The sequence below is a fragment of the Myotis myotis genome, unplaced genomic scaffold (assembly GCF_014108235.1).
Source record: "Myotis myotis isolate mMyoMyo1 unplaced genomic scaffold, mMyoMyo1.p scaffold_m19_p_31, whole genome shotgun sequence".
NCBI classification, from domain to species: domain Eukaryota; kingdom Metazoa; phylum Chordata; class Mammalia; order Chiroptera; family Vespertilionidae; genus Myotis; species Myotis myotis.
In genome coordinates, this window is record NW_023416337.1 from 2,421,661 (window position 1) to 2,427,738 (window position 6,078).

General features: G+C 51.9%; 1 pseudogene; it reads right to left on the bottom strand.

The window, feature by feature from the left end:
• Positions 1-3,754: 3,754 nt before the first annotated feature.
• LOC118652510 lies at positions 3,755-5,559 on the bottom strand (annotated as a pseudogene).
• Positions 5,560-6,078: the final 519 nt, after the last annotated feature.

Sequence of the window (6,078 nt, forward strand, 5' to 3'; positions counted from 1 at the left end):
ATCTATAGGAGTTAGAGACACACTGTGCCTACAGAAAGATGACCTACAGGAGTTAGAGACACACTGTGCCTAAGAAAGATGACCTACAGGAGTTAGAGACACACTGTGCCTCAGAAAGATGACCTACAGGGTTAGAGACACACTGTGCCTACAGAAAGATGACCTACAGGAGTTAGAGACACACTGTGCCTCAGAAAGATGACCTCCAGGAGTTAGAGACACACTGTGCCTACGGAAAGATGACCTACAGGGTTAGAGGCACACTGTGCCTACAGAAAGATGACCTACAGGGTTAGAGGCACACCGTGCCTACAGAAAGATGACCTACAGGAGTTAGAGACACACTGTGCCTACAGAAAGATGACCTATAGGAGTTAGAGACACACTGTGCCTACAGAAAGATGATCTATAGGAGTTAGAGGCACACTGTGCCTACAGAAAGATGACTACAGGGTTAGAGACACACTGTGCCTACAGAAAGATGACCTACAGGGTTAGAGACACACTGTGCCTACAGAAAGATGACCTATAGGAGTTAGAGACACACTGTGCCTACAGAAAGATGACCTACAGGAGTTAGAGACACACTGTGCCTAAGAAAGATGACCTACAGGAGTTAGAGACACACTGTGCCTCAGAAAGATGACCTACAGGGTTAGAGACACACTGTGCCTACAGAAAGATGACCTACAGGAGTTAGAGACACACTGTGCCTCAGAAAGATGACCTCCAGGAGTTAGAGACACACTGTGCCTACAGAAAGATGACTACAGTGTTAGAGGCACACTGTGCCTACAGAAAGATGACCTGTAGAGTTAGAGACACACTGTGCCTACAGAAAGATGACCTGTAGGGTTAGAGACACACTGTGCCTACAGAAAGATGACCTACAGGAGTTAGAGACACACTGTGCCTACGGAAAGATGACCTACAGGGTTAGAGGCACACTGTGCCTACAGAAAGATGACCTACAGGGTTAGAGACACACTGTGCCTACAGAAAGATGACCTACAGGGTTAGAGGCACACTGTGCCTACAGAAAGATGACCTACAGGGTTAGAGGCACACTGTGCCTACAGAAAGATGACCTACAGGAGTTAGAGACACACTGTGCCTCAGAAAGATGACCTGTAGGGTTAGAGACACACTGTGCCTACAGAAAGATGACGTATAGGAGTTAGAGGCACACTGTGCCTACAGAAAGATGACTACAGGGTTAGAGGCACACTGTGCCTTCAGAAAGATGATCTATAGGAGTTAGAGACACACTGTGCCTACATAAAGATGACCTACAGGGTTAGAGACACACTGTGCCTACAGAAAGATGACCTACAGGAGTTAGAGACACACTGTGCCTACAGAAAGATGAGCTACAGGAGTTAGAGACACACTGTGCCTCAGAAAGATGACCTACAGGAGTTAGAGACACACTGTGCCTACAGAAAGATGACCTGTAGGGTTAGAGACACACTGTGCCTACAGAAAGATGACCTGTAGGGTTAGAGACACACTGTGCCTACAGAAAGATGACCTACAGGGTTAGAGACACACTGTGCCTACAGAAAGATGACCTACAGGAGTTAGAGACACACTGTGCCTACGGAAAGATGACCTACAGGGTTAGAGGCACACTGTGCCTACAGAAAGATGACCCACAGGGTTAGAGACACACTGTGCCTACAGAAAGATGACCTACAGGAGTTAGAGACACACTGTGCCTACAGAAAGATGACCTACAGGGTTAGAGGCACACTGTGCCTACAGAAAGATGACCTACAGGAGTTAGAGACACACTGTGCCTACAGAAAGATGACCTACAGGGTTAGAGACACACTGTGCCTACAGAAAGATGATCTATAGGAGTTAGAGGCACACTGTGCCTACAGAAAGATGACCTACAGGGTTAGAGGCACACTGTGCCTACAGAAAGATGACCTACAGGAGTTAGAGACACACTGTGCCTACAGAAAGATGACCTACAGGGTTAGAGACACACTGTGCCTACAGAAAGATGATCTATAGGAGTTAGAGGCACACTGTGCCTACAGAAAGATGACTACAGGGTTAGAGGCACACTGTGCCTACAGAAAGATGACTTGTAGAGTTAGAGACACACTGTGCCTACAGAAATATGACCTGTAGGGTTAGAGACACACTGTGCCTACAGAAAGATGACCTACAGGGTTAGAGAAACACTGTGCCTACAGAAAGATGACCTCTGTGTAGAGCACAGCACACCAAAAGCATGTGAGTGTGGGGCTTCAAGGACAAGGGTCAGCTCAGGCACAGGAGGCACAAGACCAATGACCGAGAAGCTGGCCTGAGCATAGGAGGTGGTGTCCAGCTGCATGTCACTAAAAGAAACCATGAAAATCAGCACAGGGATCTCTTGCCAGGTTCTTGCCAAAAATATTTAACTCAAATCTCATCAAACCTTTAGATAGAACTCCAGTTCCTGGAACTATGGAGACAGAGAAACAATAAAATGACACCAGAGGAACCAGTCTCAGAAAATTCTTAAAGTGAGACACTTAATGGCAACTGGCTTGTTCTCTTGAACAAGCTAAAGTCACGAAGAAATGAGGGGAAGTTTAGATGAAAATGTGAGTTTTCATCTTGGATTGTGGTTCTAAAAAAGCAACCATAGGAAGCATTTAGGGTGGACGATTGAGGAAATCTGAATATGGGCCAGGCATTAGATCTATTTGGGAATATTAAATATGATAATGATATCATGGTGTTAGAGAAGAAAAAACTGCTTGTTTGAAAGTGTAGGATGAAGTATTCAGGGGCAGTGTGGTAAAAGCCAAACCTATTTTATAATGGTTCAAAAATATATATAAACCGCCTTATGTTGGGAGTTGATAGCAGAAATAACAAAATATAAGACTTGGGGACATGTCAAAACTCTCAAATGGGCTTTCCTATACATTCTAAAAAGCATCTTCTTGGGTGCTTCGTCTTAGTTGAGCTGTGTATTTCCCCTCAGACTAGCACAGAGCTATGCTCAGAACAATTACTCCATGATTCTTGCTGAATTGAAAATGTTCAAAGACATTAGGCCACCTTTGGGGTAAAAATTTCTTACAGGTGGCTGGTGCTGTGCCAGTCAGCTACCAGCTACTCCGGGCGGCCTCCAGACCCTGGCCTCTGTCCCTGCTCTCCTGCCCTGGGTGATGCATCAGTCGCCCTCGCTGCCTCCGGCCTGCAGGCAGCTGCAGGGCCTTCAGTGGAACAAGAAGGGGAACAGGGTGGCTCCCATGGACTTTCACTGACCTTGCTTTGGCCATAACTAGTTCCATAGCACACTGGGCTGCAAGGGAGTCTGGGAAACCAGTATTTTGCTGTTCTAACCTCGAGTAGGGTCATGAATTGGGTTCTGGAAGTTGCTAAAACACAGGCTCTACTTCCAACATTCCTACAATACCTAAAGGCGGCTTTTAAATAGACTTCTCCATATGCGAATGATAGGAAAACAGAACGTTGAAAAAATGTAATTTGAATGATTATTGAGTGTATAGATAGAGTATTAATTTGGGGGGGGGGGTTGAGTAGTGTAATATGAACATCCAAGAAAGGAAAACCAACCATCACCTCCGCAGCAGCTCATCAACTGTAACAGTGGAGGTCCATGCACTGGAGCATAAAAACCAAGCAATACAATTCGGGGCCCTCCACTATAGAATGGGGAGCTGTACGCACATCACCAACAGCAGTCACCCCCAGAAACACAAGCAGCGACCTCCACCCTCCTTCAGGGGGTAGATCCGCTGTACTCCATCCAGCCGTCCTCACGGACATGGTAGAGGCTGGAGGAACCTCCTGAGTACATCCCTATAGGCGGCTCGGTAGATGGCTCCACGGCGATCATAGGCTCCCCCACCTCCAGGCCATAGGAGGAAGCCCATCCAGGACCCCATATGCATACACAGAGCCAGAGCCTGCAGAGACGGTGGCCCGGGAGATCCGGTTTCCTTCACTGTCCATGCAGTGGAGGCCAGGGCCTCTCACCCCAGCACAGATCCCGGCGCCCACGGACGCCAGCCTTTGCACTGATGAGCCATGCTGCGAGCAGTTTGGAGGCAGCTGCACCGAGATGTTCCTGGTTGGGAAGCTCAGAGATTCGACCTCGCAGAGCCAACAGCCGCTCCCAGAAGCTGCAGTCGGCCGCAGCCCAGCCCTGTGCCCAGCCCTGTGCCCGAAAGGCAGGGCTGATCTCTATCCCCTTCCTTCTGTCTGGGAGGCAAAGGAGGCACCCGCCGGCCGGCCGGAGTCCGCGGCAGCAATGACTCCGTGCTGAAGCTCACGTTCCTAGGAGGCGATGGGAAACGCCCATGCTGAGGGAGGGCGCGAGGCCGGCCTTCTTGGGAAGCCAAAGGATAAATTTTGTCATAAACATTAAGAAGTCACTGACATACATCACGCATTGAGCTGAAACAGGAAGACGGAGAAATGAGGGACAGTCTACAGCGCAAGCAGGCCCGTAAATGAATGGTTGCAAAATAACGGGAAAGAGCCCATAAGAAACGCTGAGCAGTGGTCACCAGCGGGACTCGGACATGGTTGGAGGAGACGTGGCACCTGCGTGCGCCCTCGGACATGGTTGGAGGAGACGTGGCACCTGCGTGCGCCCTCTCGGGAGCAGGCCCGTGCCTGCTAGTCAATGCCCACAGCTCAGCCTCGCAGGAAATGGGCAGGCGGAGCCGAACAGCCCTGCTGCTCTGCTTCCGAGCGAGCGGGTCTCGTCTCAGCCCGATTCCCGCGTGGGCGCTCCGCGTGGGGCTGACGCGGGGTCAGATGCAGCGTCTGCGAGCACTGGGGAACTTTCTGCGGCGCCAACCAGACGTACTTCCTGCGGCAAGTCCGTGCCCGGCGCCAGGGGCTGTGGCGCGGAGTTGCTGTGGCCGCGAGCGCGAGGAGCCCCCCAACTGCCACGGCCTCCGGCGACCCAGGCAGAAGGAAAGGCTTGCCGTCGGCCAACCTTGAACTCGCTTCCATCTGCGCAGTCGGGAGAGGGCGAGCGCACTGTGGTCAGCGCTGAACTTCTTAAAGGACACCCCGCGCCTCTCCGCGCGGCCGCCAGCTCCTCTGTGCCGGGAACGCGCCTTTACGCCATGGCTTTAGGGAAGGCGCGCCTGGAGCCGAGCTCGGTGATAAACGACTCGCACAACTGGTTTTCATTTCCACCCTGTTTCACTGACGGGGAATGTAAATTGAACGCGGGCGCTTTCTTCCCGTGGAAATGTGTTCTGCATTAAGGCCCATAGGCGCACCGCCGAGCGCGGGAGGAGGGCTCGCGGCCCAGATGGCCGGCGGGGGCCGGGCTGTGTGCGGAGAGGTCAGGGTTCAGGCTCCATCTGGAACCCACTCAGCCACTTCCCGAGGCTGCGAGAGAGGACAGAGCGTGGGGGAGACCGGCGCCTGCGGCCTCACCTACCCCCCCCCCTGCTCCCCACGCCCAACAGACACCGGTGAGCCCTCCCACATGCCGTCTCTGCCCACTCACCTCTGCCCCAGCCCGCGCCAGCCCTCCCCCTGCTCGCTGCTGGCCTCCCGCATCCTCTCGGCACTCAGCCCTGCAGCAGCAGGAGGCCTGGGGGACATGCCCTGACTGTCCCTGGGCCTCGTCCTGGGAGGCAGTAACTAAAAGGCATTTCTGAGACCATGTTCTGCTTCTCCCCAAAGCAGACATAAATCTAGACGGAGTGTGGCGTTTGTCTCACTTTGAATAGTACCCTTATGGTGAAATCGTAATGGGTTTGTGGCCATGTTGTTAATACACTGCCCTTTAAAGGCACTTTTTAAAATTGTGGTAGAATACATACAGCGTAAAATGTGCCAAGCTAACCGTCTGCAAGGTGCAGCCAGTGGGAGCAAGGACATTCGCACTGTGAGCTGCCACCACCATCGTCCCCAGAGAACGCCTTCCTGTCCCCATCCAACACCAACTTTCCATCCCCCTCCCCCAGCCCAACCTTAATTGGTGGCCTTCTGCTAGACTTTCCGCCTAAGCTGTAGGTAAGCATTCCCTCTACCCCGGCCTCTGAGTGTAGCCCAGGAACAAGGAAGCTCTCCCTC